The sequence below is a fragment of the Molothrus ater genome, chromosome 23, assembly GCF_012460135.2.
Source record: "Molothrus ater isolate BHLD 08-10-18 breed brown headed cowbird chromosome 23, BPBGC_Mater_1.1, whole genome shotgun sequence".
In the NCBI taxonomy this organism is placed as follows: domain Eukaryota; kingdom Metazoa; phylum Chordata; class Aves; order Passeriformes; family Icteridae; genus Molothrus; species Molothrus ater.
In genome coordinates this window covers 50511-68495 of record NC_050500.2, presented here as the reverse complement: position 1 = coordinate 68495, position 17985 = coordinate 50511, and the positions used below count along the sequence as shown (strand labels likewise).

Here is a 17985-nt window from a genome sequence, read left to right as displayed (position 1 = left end):
CGTAAAGCACGACTGTCGCAAAAGGTGTCGCAAAAGGTGCCGTAAAGCGCGACTGTCGCAAAAGGTGCCGTAAAGCGCGACTGTCGTAAAAGGTGTCGTAAAGCGCGACTGTCGTAAAAGGTGCCGTAAAGCGCGACTGTCGTAAAAGGTGCCGTAAAGCACGACTGTCGCAAAAGGTGCCGTAAAGCGCGACTGTCGCAAAACTGCCGTAAAGCGCGACTGTCGCAAAAGGTGCCGTAAAGCGCGACTGTCGTAAAAGGTGCCGTAAAGCACGACTGTCGTAAAACTGTCGTAAAAGGTGCCGTAAAGCGCGACTGTCGTAAAAGGTGCCGTAAAGCGCGACTGTCGTAAAAGGTGCCGTAAAGCGCGACTGTCGCAAAACTGCCGTAAAGCGAGACTGTCGTAAAAGGTGTCGTAAAGCGCGACTGTCGTAAAAGGTGCCGTAAAGCGCGACTGTCGCAAAAGGTGCCGTAAAGCGCGACTGTCGCAAAAGGTGCCGTAAAGCGCGACTGTCGTAAAAGGTGCCGTAAAGCGCGACTGTCGCAAAAGGTGCCGTAAAGCGCGACTGTCGTAAAACTGTCGTAAAGCACGACTGTCGCAAAACTGTCGTAAAAGGTGCCGTAAAGCGCGAATGTCGTAAAACTGTCGTAAAAGGTGCCGTAAAGCGCGACTGTCGCAAAAGGTGTCGTAAAGCGCGACTGTCGCAAAACTGCCGTAAAGCGCGACTGTCGCAAAAGGTGCCGTAAAGCGCGACTGTCGCAAAAGGTGCCGTAAAGCGCGACTGTCGCAAAACTGCCGTAAAGCGCGACTGTCGCAAAAGGTGCCGTAAAGCGCGACTGTCGCAAAAGGTGCCGTAAAGCGCGACTGTCGTAAAAGGTGCCGTAAAGCGCGACTGTCGCAAAAGGTGCCGTAAAGCGCGACTGTCGTAAAACTGTCGTAAAGCACGACTGTCGCAAAACTGTCGTAAAAGGTGCCGTAAAGCGCGACTGTCGTAAAACTGTCGTAAAAGGTGCCGTAAAGCGCGACTGTCGCAAAAGGTGTCGTAAAGCGCGACTGTCGCAAAACTGCCGTAAAGCGCGACTGTCGCAAAAGGTGCCGTAAAGCGCGACTGTCGTAAAAGGTGCCGTAAAGCGCGACTGTCGCAAAACTGCCGTAAAGCGCGACTGTCGCAAAACTGCCGTAAAGCGCGACTGTCGCAAAAGGTGCCGTAAAGCGCGACTGTCGCAAAAGGTGCCGTAAAGCGCGACTGTCGTAAAAGGTGTCGTAAAGCGCGACTGTCGTAAAAGGTGCCGTAAAGCGCGACTGTCGTAAAAGGTGCCGTAAAGCACGACTGTCGCAAAACTGTCGTAAAAGGTGCCGTAAAGCGCGACTGTCGCAAAAGGTGTCGTAAAAGGTGCCGTAAAGCGCGACTGTCGCAAAAGGTGTCGTAAAGCGCGACTGTCGCAAAAGGTGTCGTAAAGCGCGACTGTCGCAAAAGGTGCCGTAAAGCGCGACTGTCGCAAAAGGTGCCGTAAAGCGCGACTGTCGCAAAAGGTGCCGTAAAGCGCGACTGTCGCAAAAGGTGCCGTAAAGCGCGACTGTCGCAAAAGGTGCCGTAAAGCGCGACTGTCGTAAAAGGCGCCGTAAAGCGCGACTGTCGTAAAACTGCCGTAAAGCGCGACTGTCGCAAAAGGTGCCGTAAAGCGCGACTGTCGTAAAAGGGGCTGTAAAGCTGTTGACGCGCTTTACGGCCCCTTTTACGACAGTCGCCCTCTACAGCACTAACTTTTATGGAACTTTAATGGTACTTTACAGCACTTTACGGATTTTATTTTTCATTATTTTTAATTAATTCTATTTTTTAATTTTATTTTTATTTAATTTTTATTTTTAATTTTTATATTTTTACAGCTTTTTTTCTTGTTTTAATTTTATTTTTTATTTAATTTTTAGTTTTAATTTTTCTCTTTTTAAAGCATTTATTTTATTTTTTTAAATTTATTTTATATTTTTAATTTTTCTATTTTTAAAGCTTTTTATTTTTTTAATTTTATTTTTATATTTAATTTTTGGTTTTTATTTTTCTATTTATTTTATTTTTTTAATTTTATTTTTGATTTAATTTTTAGTTGTAATTTTTCTATTTTTAAAGCATTTATTTCATTTTTAATTTTTTATTTAATTTTTATTTTTGATTTCTCTATTTTTAAAGCTTTATATTTTATTGATTTAATTTTATTCTTTATTTAATTTTTAGTTTTAATTTTTCTCTTTTTAAGCATTTAGTTTATTTTTTAAATTTTATTTTTATTTAATTTTTATTTTTAATTTTATTTTTCAAGATTTTTTTGCTAATTTTATTTTTAATTTTTAGTTTTAATTTTTCTATTTCTTTTATTTTTTAATTTTATTTTTTATTTAATTTCTAGTTTTGATTTTTTTATTTTTAAAGCTTTTTTTTTGTATTTAATTTTTATTTTTGATTTTTTTATTTTTAAAGCTTTTTATTTTATTGTTTTAATTTTATTTTTTATTTAATTTTTAGTTTTAATTTTTCTCTTTTTAAAGCATTTATTTTATTTTTTTATTTTTATTTAATTTATATTTTTAATTTTTATATTTTTAAAGCTTTTTATTTTTTTAATTTTATTTTTATCTTTAATTTTTAGTTTTAATTTTTCTTTTTCTTTTATTTTTTTAATTTTATTTTTAATTGAATTTTTAGTTTTAATTTTTCTATTTTTAAAGCATTTATTTTATTTTTAATTTTTTATTTAATTTTATTTTTGATTTCTCTATTTTGAAAGCTTTTTATTTTATTGTTTTAATTTTATTTTTATATAATTTTTAGTTTTAATTTTTCTATTTTTAAAGCATTTATTTTATTTTTTTTTTATTTTTATTTAATTTTTTCTTTTGATTTTTCTCTTTTTAAAGCATTTATTTTTTAAATTATATTTTTATCTTTAATTTTTAGTTTTAATTTTTCTATTTTTAAAGCATTTATTTTATTTATTTAATTTTATTTTTTATTTTAGTTTTGATATTTTATTTTTAAAGCATTTATTTTTTTTAATTTTTATTTTTGATTTTTCTATTTTTAAAGCTTTTTATTTTTTTAATTTTATTTTTTATTTAATTTTTTGTTTTAATTTATTTCTAAAGCATTTATTTTATTTTTTTAATTCAATTTTTTATTTAATAAATTCTTTTTCTCTGAAAGATCCAGGTGTCCTGTGGCTGCTATCTCGCTGCAAGTCCTTTCTTTAAAAAAAGTATCTTACATAGCATCGTTTCTATTTTAACAGTTTTTATAACCTAAAACTATATTTAACACACTACTTAAGAGAATTAATACAGCATTACTTTCTAACACAACACATATAATATTCATTTTAATATTTCCAAAAGGCCAATCATAAAATACCTGCATTTTTCACAATCCCCACTCTTATTCTTTGTAAATCCTTTGGCTTGAGCAATATTTCTTATCTACTTGCATCTTCTGGACTATGCGGGCAAAATAAAACAGGGGATTACACAAGGAAGAAATATAAAAACAGTTGCAACACATAAAATGAAAGACCTTAATTTCTTCTAATACATTACCCTACCAGCTAGGTTTTAACATTGTTTTCTAATTTTTGGACCGGTACCTCAGTTATTATATGCATATATATTTTTTTCTTCTTTGATTTCTTTTGCTTTTTCTAGAACGACTTTTCTGTGGTCATCAATTTTCAACAATTTGATATATTAAACTTTCCACAAACACCCCCTTCTTTGGCCAATAAATAGTGTAAAGCCAACCTATTCTGATACCCTACAGTTTTTGTTTGGCTTAGCTGACTTTATATTAACTCCAATGCCTGGGCAGCTCCATTTGCTATCATTTCTATAACTGCTTGGAGTCTTGTAATACGACTCAATAGATTATTTGGGGTCAATACAGAGTTAAGTTGCTGTGCTGGTTTTACCTTTTCGTTTATTATTTGTTTTTTTACCAAATCTCGAACCGTCAAGATTAAATGTAAAACAAATCCCTCTCTCTCCTTTTGGACATTCAATTCCAAATCTATTACCACTTTTTCCTAAGTTTCTTGTAATCCAATAATTTACTCCATTTTGCCTACAGGTTCTTAATTTGGATGGGTTATAACAGTGGCTGTTGACATAGGTGTGTGTAATAAAAGAGGAACTTTGGTTTCTTTCCACGTGATGCTTTCTGCAGCATTTGTGACACAATCTTGCTGGTATCCCGAAAGGGAAAAGAGAACAAATGAGTGCCAGAAACAGGAATAACAGAGGTCCAGTATGCCTTATACTCCCACCTCCCAGGCCTGTGAGGTTGCAACCCACAGCAGGTGTATTTGATCTTCTTGGTGGTGAAATACAGAGGCCAATCTGCACTTGCCCTCTATTTCCTTGTCACTTTCTCTTAAATAATTTCCAGGCAAATTGGTTTGGACACCCTTTAACTGTGGTCTCTTACCGTTCTTCAGGTATCTCTCATTCACCAGGCACTAGTAATTCCCATCCACAAAACTAAGTTATTACTTTAACACTTTTTGCAATAAGAGCATAAATGTTGTGCACTTCAATACTAATTATTCTCACAATTCAAGCATTTACTTATAACCCAGCTAGCATGTCCAGTATTGGAATGAATCAAATAAAGTTTACTGGTGGAAATGGTAATTCCCCTTCTCCCCTGTACAATTCTCAGGCTAAGGTCAGAACACAAAAACAGGCTTGATCCTTCTATCTGGAGTATTCCTCCCCGAAGGAGATGTTTTATTCAGGCAGTGCTTGAAACCAGTGGTATAAGCATTGTCTTACTTCTGAATTCAGTGTTATTCTTTGTACATTTCTTGGATCATTTGGCTTTTCCCAAACTATTACCACTCAGTCCCCATTGGAAAGTCAGTTCGGTATCACCCGGTTTAAATGTGATAGTCCATTCCTCAGGTTTCTTCACAAGTCCTTTGATTCTGCTGGCATGAATTCACCCTCTTTCCGTGATTCTGATTGTTGCTTCGGTAGTACCTGGAAAGGACTTCTTAATAGCATAGTAATAAAAGAAAGACAATACTGCATTAACTTTTACCATTCACTTTTCTTCTAAACTTTCTGGGTTTAGCTAAAAGCTTTTTCCACAGCAGCCTCTTCTTCTTCTATCCAGCTGTGCTAATAGCTGCAGAGGCAAATTCTTCTTTCTGTGAGTTACAGTTAGTTAAATAAGAAAAGCTAGACCAATTTTAACACGAGATGTATCACATCTATTGCTTTTTACTTTTTGGGCAGCATTTAATTGTTTTAGCCTTACAAACCCATTCTTCAGGAAAAAAACCAAGAAACCAAAAAACTTCTTTTTAACAGCAAAAAAAAACACACAAAAGAAAAGACCAAAAACCTTCTTACTTAAGAAAAACAACCCACTTTGTGAGGTTTGGAGAGTCAGCAATCTCTGCTTTGATTTTATCTTTTAGTGCTAGCCCCCTCCATCTCTTTTCACGGCCTTGCTGTCGATGCCGTGCTGCCACTTCGCTGCAGGGCCGGAGCAGGGGAGAGCAGCCAGGGGCATGGGGACCCTGGGGGCAGCCTTGGGTCCCTTTTGCCCTCTCTCTCTCTTCTTCTCTCTCTTTCTCTTTCCTTCTCTCTCCTGGCCCACTTACCAGGGCCGACGCTGCCATCCTCGACTCGGGACCCCGGCAGCCTGGGAGCCCCCCCGGCAGTTCCGCCACGGAGGCAGCCCTCTCCTGCCCGGCAAACCCGTGTATCCCCTGCTGCCAGCACCGCCACCGGGTCACCTCCATGGATCGGTGCCTGCCGCAGCCCCCGAGACCCCGCCGCTCGTAGGGAGCGGGCAGACACCTCCCAACCTTGACAACCCCAAACCTGGCGTCCCCAGGTGCTCCTGACATTCTTTTCCTTTCTCTAGTAAACTTCTCCTCTTTTCCCTTCAAGGAGGGCCCGTTCTGCTAAACCCTTTCTGGACCTCAGTTCGGCATTGAATAACCTCCTAACAACTGTGTGTTAAGACACTTCCCTGCCTTTCATGCAAAAACCCTGCATTCACACTTCTGCTCTCTTCTAGCACCAAGATGTCATCACTTCACATTCTAACATCTCAGAGTTTGCTAACCACCTCCCTACTTCAACTTCTCTCTTTCTTCTCTTCTTACCTGTTTTTTTGTGGTTTTTTTTTTTTTTTTAATTCAACAGACCTCAGATGGTATGAGGTGAACCTAACTAAATTACTTCCAAAAGTAGGCTTACAACTTTCTTTTGCTAGGATTGCAGTAGCTGTTAAATACCTACTGGCTAGCTGTGGCTTACTGAGTCTAACATCTTTGATATATAAGCTACTAGATATTTTTTTACTCTTCCTTACTCTTGAATTAAAATTTTATGAGCTACTCCATTTTCTGTATTTATGTATAAATGATAAAGGATTTTGCTAACAAAGGTAAGCTTAAAGCTGGTACTTAGGCTAGTTTTAACTTAACTCTTTTAATTTAACAATATCTTCTTTGGTCTGTTTTACATCATCTCCTTCTGTCAATTTTTTTCATACACAAATTTTGCTACTTGTGCGTAGCCCTCAATCTATAATCTATAATATTTCAATAATCTAGGTAATTTTCTGATCTCTCTCTTTGAAGAGGGAGGGAGAATGAATAAAATTCTTGCAATTTTCTCATGGTTGGTTTTCTAGCTACTTTTATTTATTAAGTGTCTAAGATATTTTACCACTGGGTAGTGAGTCTGAGTTCTTTTATTAACCTCCCTTAAATCCTGTACTAGTCTATAACTCCCATCAGACTTTACTGGGGGCATAGGGATATTATGAGGAGACATACAAGGTTCTAATGCCCCATCCTTTATTAGTCCTTCTATTACCGGCTTCAAACCTTCCCGTCCTTCTAAAGATCCAGGATACTGACGTACACGTACGGGACAATCTTCTCTCTCAATTGTAACCCTTATGGGGTCGATATTTAATCCTCCCCTATTTCCTTCTCCAGCCCAAACTTCTTTGGTGATTTTTTTTTTCTTCATCCTCTCTTAAATAATTTTAAAACTCTAGCTGTCCTTTTCCCATTTTCTGATATAACTCCTATTCTTAATTGCACTTGTAAGACGCTTCCCAATAAATTGCTACCTGCCCCTGGGACCAATAAGACATCTCCCATCCAAACTTTAGTTTCTTCCCTCAATTACTACATCTTTAATGACCAGAAATGTAAAACTTTCCCTCTTTGCCCCTGTTACTTTCACTATATGTTTGCTCACACTATAACTTTTTGGAATATTTAACAGGCAGGTTCTCTCTGCCCCTGTGTCTATTACAAATTCCAATTCTTCTTCTTGGGGATCCACTTTTAAAGTTATCACAGGCTCCAGATGGTATTTGTTCCCCCCAGAAAATTAGAGCTTATGACCTCCCTATTCCTCCTCTGTGCCCATCTCTTTAAAGATTTTCAGATCTTCTGCTTACTTAGGACCATTTTCCTATTTCTCTTAAGTTTGTTTATCTATTTAGCTGAAGTTTGTTCTTTCCCCTCTAAAAGCTGTCCCTTAAAAACTTCTTTTTTTCCTGCATTTCGCCTTTGATATGCTGTCTCATTTATTCCTTTGATTATGTAATTACGATAATTATTCACGTGTTTACTCCCCTCCTCATTATTTTTACCCCACTCAGGAGGTACAGTTGGCATTTTGTCTTCTCTGGGGGTCCCCGTAGATTATCTTTTTTCCTAAGCTTTTATTTCAGCTGCTCTGATTAATTGCCTTTCTTCCTGAGAAAAAATATTATTTTCATTACAGACCACATCTCTTCTCAAATATAAATGTTTGGACCTAAAAATTGGTCTAATTGTTCAGCTATGCCTATGGGATCCTCCAAATATCCCTTTAATTTATTTCTTAAAATTTCAGACCTCAGACGAAGTCAAAGGAGCATTTACAAACCCTGGTCCGCCCCCTCCTATGGGAGCCTCTTTTAATGGAAATAGACCAATCCCTTTATCCCATTCTTTTTGGATTTTTATCTTCTATAGCTTTTCTCCCGTATTTTTAGGAAGAATCAGGAGAGGGCTTTCTTTTACCTGAACTTTTAGTGTTTTGATAAGGTGATTCCTTTAGAGAGTTCCCCTGAGCAGCCGGAGCTGTGGTTACCAAGGGAACGGAGCTCAGGGCGGGACGGGGGAACTCGGCACAGCTCAGGGTCTCGGTCCTCCAAAGGCGGGGTCTGCAGGGGGAATCACCCGAGGGGATCGGCACAGCTCAGGGTCTCGGTCCTCCAAAGGCGGGGTCTGCAGCCGGGACCGCCCGAGGGGCTCGGCACAGCTCAGGGTCTCGGTCCTCCAAAGGCGGGGTCTGCAGCCGGGACCGCCCGAGGGGCTCGGCACAGCTCAGGGTCTCAGTCCTCCAAAGGCGGGGTCTGCAGGGGGAATCACCCGAGGGGCTCGGCACAGCTCAGAGTCTGGGTCCTCCAAAGGCGGGGTCTGCAGGGGGAATCACCCGAGGGGATCGGCACAGCTCAGGGTCTCGGTCCTCCAAAGGCGGGGTCTGCAGGGGGAATCACCCGAGGGGATCGGCACAGCTCAGGGTCTCGGTCCTCCAAAGGCGGGGTCTGCAGCTGGGACCGCCCCAGGGGCTGTTCCGGTGCAGACCGAGCTGCAGCGTGGATCGGCCCCCCGTGGCTCATGGCGGCTGATCCGGCAGAGACAAAGCCGGGACTGACCCCGGCTGCAGCGGCGGGAGCCGAGCAGAGTCAGGGCAGCCGGGGATGGGACAGACGGGACCCCCCCTCGGTGCGGTCAGCGCGGTACCCACGGTGCACACGGCAGGACGGACCCCCCGCCCCTTCCGCCGGCACGGCCAGCGGAGCGGCCGCGGGCCAGGCGGCCGGGACCGGGACAGACGGACCGGGACAGACGGACCGGGACAGATGGACCGTGCCGGAGCCGGCACAGGGGCTGGGGCAGCCGCGAACGAGTGGGGGAACAAACGGGAATGGATGAGGTAATATTTCTATCAGCAAAATTGAAATGAAAGCGAGCTTTGAGCTCCCTCAGTTACTGAACAACAGGAAAACAATGGTGTGGCCAGCTGAAGGTAATCCCCTTTGATGAAACAACACCCTCTGCCTGCAGACAGCTCCAAGGGGCCGAGCAGACCCTACCAGCTTGGCAGAAGGGGTCCAAAGAGGAGCTTTTAGGGTTTAAAATGGAACACATTATGGTAAGGTAGTGATTCTTATAGGCCGTATGGAAATGCTGTAGGATTTGTGTATTGTACTAGATTGGTTAGTGAGAAGTAGACTATTTAACACAGAAGATGATTTTTTGTATTGTAATGGGAACTTCACTCTCTTGACCTTTTACTCGCTTACCCCTTTTTACTCTCTTATGCTTTTGCTCTCTTACCTTTTTATGCTCTTACCCTCTCATCCTCTCAACCCCTCTCTTCTCTCAGGCCTGCTCTGAGCTGTGGCTGGCAATAAACCTTTGCAATGAACCCCAAGTTCCAAAAGGCCCCTGCCCCCGGGCCCTTTGCAATAAACCCCAAGTTCCACAAGGCCCCTGCCCCCGGGCCCTTTGCAATAAACCCCAAGTTCCACAAGGCCCCTGCCCCCGGGCCCTTTGCAATAAACCCCAAGTTCCACGACCCGGCTTCAGAGATCTCTCGTCTCCGTCCGTCCCGACCGTGCTACCCCATGATGCTCCTACAGCTAGAAACTCACTCACTAGCACGGAAAAATCCTTCCAAAGCATTTTTTTTTTATTTTTATCCTCCGAGTGTCCAACTTCTTTTGCTAAATTTCTACAGATTGGAGTTCAAATTACCATTTCTGACCAGTGCAGAGACAAATGATGAAACATTCCTGAGTTATTCTTACTCTTCAACTTATGGAAGTAGCCAGCACTAAATTTGCATGATCTAACCAAAGTAGACATTTCACAGAAAAGCACTTTCTATAGCAATATTGAAAAACTATAGATTGAGGTAAAACCATCAAGTTTCTGCCCTCAGTGGTGCAAAGTCACATGTTGTTTGAAGAGCATCCCACTGAATTTTCTAAAGATGTGTGAATGTGTCATCTGGACCACAGGAGATCAAGCAGGGTTAAAACACTGAGCAAAACTGAAGTTAACAAACACAAGGTTCATCAACCTTGCAATAGAAGCTTGCAGAAACCTTTCAAGGCTCATCCAATAAAGCCCCGTGGCACTTTGTTCTTCCCCCTCCTCCCAAATTTCCATCCCTCTGAGGCAGCATCAGCAGGAAACTTTGCACGGAAGCTTGCCAGATAAAATAGCTATATCATCTGCCATTAGTTTTAGAGAGTTCTTCAAAAATAGATTAAAAATTATATATTATTTTTTTGCTGTGTCCTAAGTTAGGGATGGGCCAAGTCTTGTGTCTTTGTCTCACAGAAAGGTGGTTCACGTGTCCTTTAATATCATATGTGCAACTATTTCCAATCTGCATTCTGCCTTATCAGAAGGCTAATTAATTGTTTTATCATACTATATTACATTACATCTAAACCGAATCTGCCAAGTACTCAACCCCACACACACCGCACACAACTCATGACCGTCACCCAACAGTCCCGACACACACACACACTTGGCCCCGACAGGCCAAGGAAACAAAACACCATCACTTTGGGTAAACAATCTCCACGCTGCATTCTACTTCGGCACAAACACAGGCACAGCAAATGAGATAAGAATTGATTTTCCTTCCTCTGAGGTTCAGAGAATGTGAATCCCAGAAATATTCTTGGGGAGAATTGTGCCTTGCTTTTCTCTGTGAAGAGAAATGCAGGTGACAGGTGCACCCTTGCCTCCAGGGCAAAGAATCATGGAATGGCTTGGGTGGGAAGGGACCTTGAGGTTTATCTTTGATTTATGCAACACTTCAACAGGCAAGAGGGGGCTCATCTGCTTCACAGCTGCTTGCTTTTCTCACACCTTTCACAGGCAAAGCCTGAAGCAAACCCTCCGGAGTTGCCCTATCGACCAGGGGACCCCTCAGCACTCGGCGATGCTGCCGGCAAAACCTCAAACTTTTACTCACACAGGGACGAGGCCGTGCACTCGGTCGTAACCCAGATTCTCTTTTTCCCACAGAATCCTCAAACTTCCTTTTTTCTCTCTGCAGGCCTTTTTGCAAGCACACCGATTAACAGACTACACAAGTTTCACCAGCAGACTTCAGCTAAATCCAAAATTGGTTTCTACCCCAAGTAACATTTCCAACCCCCTGTCTCACCTGGGATGTTTGGAATTTTAGGAGGTGGCAGCCCACTCGAGATCAAAGGTCCTGGGCAGGGTGCAGGCCCACGGACACAAATGCCATCCCTTTTCCAAGGGAAAAAAAACTCATCAGCCCAGTTTCCTTACATCAGTTTGCTGAAGACGTTCGGCACTCCCAGGTCACTCAGAGTTCTTGTTGGCTGCAGACTCGGTCTTGGAGTTACGGAGTTACGCTTCCTCCTAACACTCACCTCCTCACCTCAGCCCCCTGCTGCTGCGTCCCCTTCTCCGCTCCTAACCCTACTCTATTTTCCAGCCCGCCCTTGCTCCCTCCCTCACTCCGCCCTTAACCCGTCCCACCACACTTCCCGCTCCATCCGTTACTTCACCCACCGCCCACCCGTGAGTCCCCTCCAGCAGCACGCAGGAGCCGGAACCCTCGGAGGACGGCGCAGCTCTCGCAGCAGGACAACACCCAAGCGAGACAGGCAGGGACAACGTCTGTGGGCTGCAGGGTGTCACAAGGGGCTGCGGGCTGAGGGGAGGGGGCTGGAGGGTGACACAGAGGATGGGGGGAGCTGAGAGGCAGAAGGGGGCGTTAGGAGCAACTGGGGGGCTCCAGGGTGGCACAGAGATGCTGGGAGTGGGGAACTTGAGGGTGACAAGAAAAGGGTGAGGGGGAGCAGATGCCTTGAGGGGCAAAGTGGGGGCTGCTTGAGGGTGACAGGTGAACCAGCCCTCACACCACCCCTAACCTTACCCTAAAAACCACCCCTAAGCAGGTGGAGAGTGCACGGTGGAGGCCAGGGGGCCAAGGGACAATGTCAGAGGTCTCGGGGTGGCACGCAGACATTGCGGGCTGAGGGGCAAGGAGGGGGAGGCTTGACAGATGGAGAGCTCACACCGAGGGTTAGGGGTACAAAGGACACAGGGTACCAGGTAGGGTTAGGGTACAGGTGCAGCAGCCCTCAACCCAACCCCAAGGTCACCCTAAAGAGCACCCCTAGGACCCCAGTTTTCCCCAACAGCAGCACAAGGCAATAACCCCAATGCTGGGACAGCCCCAGAACTCTCCCAGCAGCTGCAGACAGCAACCCTAATAAAAAGGTAGCAATGATGTTTGTGGTCTAGAGAGTGACTGGTAGGAGTTGGGGGCCTGAACAGTTTTTTAGGGTTTTTTTTAGGGTTTTTCTCATGGCTTTAAAAGGATATTTTAGGGCTTTTTTGGAGGAGTTTTCCAGGAAATTTCTGGGAACATTTAGGATGCTTTTTCTGGGCTTTTATAAGATTTTGTTAGGGTATTTTAAGGGCTTTCTTAGTACTTTTAAGAATTGTTTGGGGGGGGATTTGTGTGTTCTTGGGGTTTTTTTAGGACTATTGAGGGTATGTGGAGGACTTTTTAGGGCTAGGGTATTTTTAGGGTTTTTGAGGAAATTTTTAGGCTTTTTTAGGGTCTTATCAGGGCATTTTAAGGATTTTTGGGGTATTTTTTTGAGCTCTTTTTGGACTATTAGGGGTATATTTACGGATTTCTAAAGGTTCTTTGGGGATTTTTAGGGGTTTTTTAAAAGTAGGGTATTTCCAGTGTATTCTAACAGCATTCTGAGGCTACTTTTAGGTTTTCATGGGGTTTATAGGACATTTTGAAGATTAGGGGGTTTCCAGGGAATTTTTAGGTTTTTTTAGGGTCTTTTCATGGCACAACACATGGAGGATGAGGGGCAGCTCGAGGGGCACTGTGGGGGCTTGAGGGTGACAGAGGCTGGGAGCTGAGGGAGGAAGAGGGAGAGGGGACAGCGGGTGACACACAGAGATGCTGAGGGTGGTAGGGGCAGCTGTAGGGTGACACAGAGAAGCTGGGGGCTGAGGGGCAAAGGAGAGGGGTCAAGGGTGACGCACAGGAGCTGAGGGCTGGGGGGCAGAGGGACCGGTTGAGGGGTAAAGGGAGAGGGCTTGAGGGCTGGACAGTCCAGTGGAGATCAGGGGTGCACGGTACCGCTGTACCACCCCTCACCCCAGCCCTAACCTCAGCCTAAGCAGCCCCCCTAAAAACAGCCTTTTCCCCCAACAGCAGCACAACACAGCAGCCCTAACAGCGAGACCAGACAGCAACCCTCACACAGCAGCACAATGACAGAACCCTCAGAGGACAACAGACCCACTGCAAAAAGGTAGGGACGACATCTGTGGGCTAGACAGCAAGAGGTAGAGTTCGGAGACTGAGCATGTCTTTGTGAGGCTTTTTTTCCAGGACTTCTAAAGGTATTTAGGGGATTTTGGAAGGGACTTTTCTGGGACTACTTAGGGTATTGTTGGGGATTTTTCAAAGCCATTTTATGAGTCTTTAGCATATTTGGAAGATTACGGTCAGGGTCAGAGGAAACACCCTCTGAAAAGGCAGAGTTTTAGGACTGCAGTGGAATGCTTGAGCAAGGGGCCAGCGGTGGCACAGCGGGTCGGGTCCCACGCTGCCAGTCCGAAGGTTGTAAGTTTTAGACCCAGCTAAGCTGTTGCGGTTAGGGTTAGATGCTCTCAGCTATGATCTGGGAGAACTTCTGCACAGAAAAACTCACCCCCTGCATTTCCCGACGCCAGTTTGCAGGAGGTGCTCGGCAGTGCCAGGGCTGCCGGAGTTCTCGGCGGGGGCAGCTTTGCTCCCAGAGAAATCCTGCGCCGGCCCTCTTCCCCGTAAAGCCAAACTCACCCCCGCTGCGCGTTGACGTCCGTTCGCAGGAGGCACGCGGCACTCCAAGGGCGGCAAGAGTTCTCGGCGTCGGCAGCCGCGGTCCGTGAGAACTCGTTCTCTGCGGTTTTGGAGGCCGAATCGCAGTTTCGGCCACGGGCACACAGAGAGGAAAGACCTGTTAATTTCCTTGGAAAGGAAAGTCTGGCAGTCCATGGTTTAAGGGGCAGACGAAGGGCTGTGCAGGGGAAGGAGCTCCTCACAGGACCTTTCTTCACCTCAACCCCACTCCAAGGTCTAGCAGCCCCCCGTGTGCCCAGCTGCTTTCAGAGGGTTACCCAGGCACACCCGCACAGGGAGCTGCTAGTCCAGAGGGGCTAACAGGGGCATCCCAAGGGTCCCTCCAGGAACTACGGGTGGAGCATCCAGCACGGACTAGGGAGCAGCCGGACCCACCTGGGCACGGAGCAACCCTTTGAGAAAATGCCAAGGGAAGAGCCCTTTTGCCAAGGGGCAGCATCTGAGCAGGCCAGGCAGCATGTGGGGTTCCAGGAGAGGGCTTTCAACTTTCCCCTTTTACTGTGCCAGTCCCTCCCCAGAGCCCCTAGACCCTCCACAGCACTCCCAGAAAGGAGAGGGGTTATTAGTTTAGAAAAAAGGGAAAAAGCTTCCTTTTCCTTTATTTTTTGTGTTCAAACTGGGAGGGACTCTGCTTCCCCTGCAATTTTAGTGGTCTCAGTTGAAAGAATCCCTGCCTTTTCTATGCTGTTCGGGGTGTTAATTGACAAGGAGTCCTCATTTTTGATTATTTTCCAGTTTAAGTAGAAGGGGAAAACCTTGACAATGTTTCTTATGGGTTTGAATTAAGGGTAGCCAGCCCCTTTTTGTTGTCCTGAGGCCTAAATTGAGGGAGAAGCCCAGCTATACCCTCCATCTTAAGAGTTTGAACTGAGGGAAAAATCCCTCTTTTTTCATCACTGGAGAGATTTAAAGAGAGAGGAAAACCTCTGGATTCCACTGGAGAGGAAAACCCCTCTTTTCCCAGTACTTAAGGAGAATAAATTAAAGGGCAGAAGCAATTTATTTGCCATTGTATTAGTTTCAGTAGAGGTAGCTGCCCCATTTCCTCTGTTTAAGGGGTTCACTGGAAGGAAGCTCTGCTTTTTTCAGCATTTTAAGGGTTTAAAACTACATTTCAGGGCTCTTCTTTCTGTGCCATAGGACCAAGTATCTCAGAGCAGGGTAAGCCGGGCACGCACTTAACCCTTACACTGCCTGGGAAGCTTTTATTTATCTTATTTTTACTTATAAAGTAGTTAGGCCTAATTAGAGGCCCCAAGGAGACTTAGACAATTTTCTCCACCCAGCTTAGTCACATGTGAAATACTACTTAGTAGCCACTAAGGAATGATTAGGAAAGTTAACAGCAAAATACCCAATTTATCTAGTTATGCTGTCTAAACAGAAACTTTTATTTCTTACCAGTTTTGTACCCTTTTGCTCCAAATAGATGTTGCAAAAAAAAAAAAATCACTGATATTTTTCTGGAGAGTTTTCTTCTATAACAAGCCCTCTACTCCCCTTGAAATCAAATTAGAAACACCAAACACCTGCAGCCGCTCTGAGGGCTTTTATACCCGGTGGGATTCGCCCCCTCCCTTTTCCTGGGTGCCATGGGAACGAGAGGCGGGCACCATCAGGGGTATATTAACCCCAGCCTTTGCTCAGGGCCTTCATTCCCCCTCTGGGATGTGCTGGGATAAGAGCTCTCCTCTCTTTTCAGGTAAGAGGCTCTTTCAGTTTACCTCAGCTTGTTTTCAGCAGGTGTTTCTGGGCATCTAAAGCAACAGAGGCTTTGAAGATACTGTGAAGAAAACAGCCTGGAATACAGGGAGTATTTAAGTTCACAATTTTGGGTTTTGTGTTTAGGGGTGGTAAAGTGCATTTGTAATTTCTGATTTTGTTCTGTTTTTTTTTTTTTTTTTTTTAGGAGGAGTGCAGCTTCCAGAGAGTCCAGGTTGTGTCAGCTACGACACTTTTTTCAGCAGATTCATCGTGTCACAAGAGGCATCTGCCCAGTGTCAAAGATGATGTTTGAGACTGAGGCTTCAGGTGAGTTGAGGATTGTGACTAGGAGAGGGAGGGTGAGCAGGTATCCGGTTAGGAGTTATTGTTGGGGGGGTGGTTTTGAAGGCAGCAGGGTGAGAAAGGGTGTTTATTTGAGGCCCCCCCACCCCAAGGCTTTTCAGAAGCCGAGCAGAGGCATTCACACGTCTTACAGCACACAAGGTCACCCACTGTACTCACAGGAATGCCATTTCACTTTGCCTTTCTCTAACCCAGGTGCCACTCATTATAACGGCCACAGCCTTGGAATCAGGATGAAGCTGGAGCCTGAAGGAGCCGGGCACACTCAGGAGAGGGCAAGTAGCTGACTCACTGGGATTTGGCCCACATAACTGTGTACTCATACTTTGGTTTTGTTTTTCTTTATTGTAGCTGACCGAGAGGCTAACAGGCGATCACGGGGCCCTCCGAGGCAGACTCATTTCAGGCGCAACGTGGATCCGCATCACCGATCATCCAAAAGATAAGTCAGGGCCGCGGCCTGGAGATGGGACAATGGGAGAGCAGCAGGTTGGGAGTTCCTGGGACAGATTTAAAAATTAGCAGAGGGAAAAGCAATCTCCTCCAAGGGGCCTCTTAGGACAGCTGAAGGGAGAGGCTCTGATTTGTATGGCAGCACAGAACAGTTCCGGTCCCCGTCGTGTTGTCTGGCGTACTGTGTTACCTAGTGTGTCTTTGGGGTCCCTTTTGCCTTTTCCCCTCAAGACCCTCACCACAAGCATGCTGTGTTGTGTTTGTTGTCCCCCTGTTTGTCACGTTCTGTGTCACGGGTGTCCGCACATATTTGTGCCGGAGCCGCTCTGCCCTGCCCTGCCCTGCCGCATAGCCTGCTGCAACAGGACAAGTCCCAGGGACTTGCAGTTTGTGGGGTGTTGCCAGACTCTAGATGATATTTCTAGATAGACACAAGATGTTTGGAGCTGTGAAGTTATCCTGCAGGCCTTTGACTTTTGTCCTCGCTTTCTTTCAGACGCAGAAGGATACAATCCATCCACCCAGCCTGGGTGAGGAGGTTCCCCTGGGCAGGTCAGTCACCGTTTGTCTCTGCAGGGAGAGTGTAAAGTGTGACTTTGTTACAGCTCTGGTCTTTTTCTTTTTAGGAGGTAAAGCTGGACATCAGCAGTCAAGGTGAGGTGGGCAAGGTGAGCATTGAGTAGCGTCCAGAAGCAGTTCTTATTGCTCCAGTCTCACTTTCCGGTGCAACTCTAAGCATCCGTTCCTGTGTTTTCATCAGCCTCGGAGCACGACCGAAGGGTGCGGCCCCAGGAGCTGGGCATTCTTAGGAGAACGGTGAGTGGCAGAATTGTTGGGTTTTGGCCAGTGTGCTGCAGAGATCATGCATTGATATTTGCATTTCTTTCATGTAGCTGACTAAGAAACAACAGGGAGTTGTTGAACAACAGTGCCAGCAGGAACTTCCCAGATGTTGCGGCTGCCTTCTTTTGCACCTGACACGGACCTGCATCCCCAGATGTCCGAGAGATAAGTAGAGGGGTACAACCCACAGAGGGGATGAAAGCGGGGCGCAGGGTAGGGACCCACCGGGAGGGGTTTTTGAGTCTCCTTTGGAGATGGGGGCGTCCATGAAGCGGCCCCTTAGGCCCCATAAAAGCAAAGCCTGACTTTGGGTCACAGTGCTGAGGTGCGCAGGGCAGAGCAGTCCCGGTGTGTATCGTGTCACTTGTCTTTTGTGTATTATGTGTTGTTTGGATATGTCATGTCTTTTACCTTAGGCCTTGGAGGGGCCTGTCAGAAACCCTGGCATCATTGTTAGCATCTGCCATCTCTGCATTCCTAGAGAATGGCACCAATGCCATAGAACTTTTGACTCGGGATCTCAGACGGGCATCAAACTCTCTTGTCTCTTTAGAAGCATCCGGTCGGATGTCTTTTCAGGTCTTGTTCTGGGCTGTATGGACAGCT

The 17985-nt window shown here is 44.9% G+C and overlaps 1 long non-coding RNA gene across 1 annotated transcript; it reads right to left on the bottom strand.

The window, feature by feature from the left end:
* Window positions 1-3341: 3341 nt before the first annotated feature.
* Window positions 3342-8611, bottom strand: LOC118700367 (uncharacterized). Its single transcript, XR_004982273.2, has 2 exons — window positions 8091-8611; window positions 3342-5025 (listed from the first exon to the last, which is right to left on the bottom strand). It is a non-coding gene; the product is annotated as an uncharacterized LOC118700367 (long non-coding RNA).
* Window positions 8612-17985: the final 9374 nt, after the last annotated feature.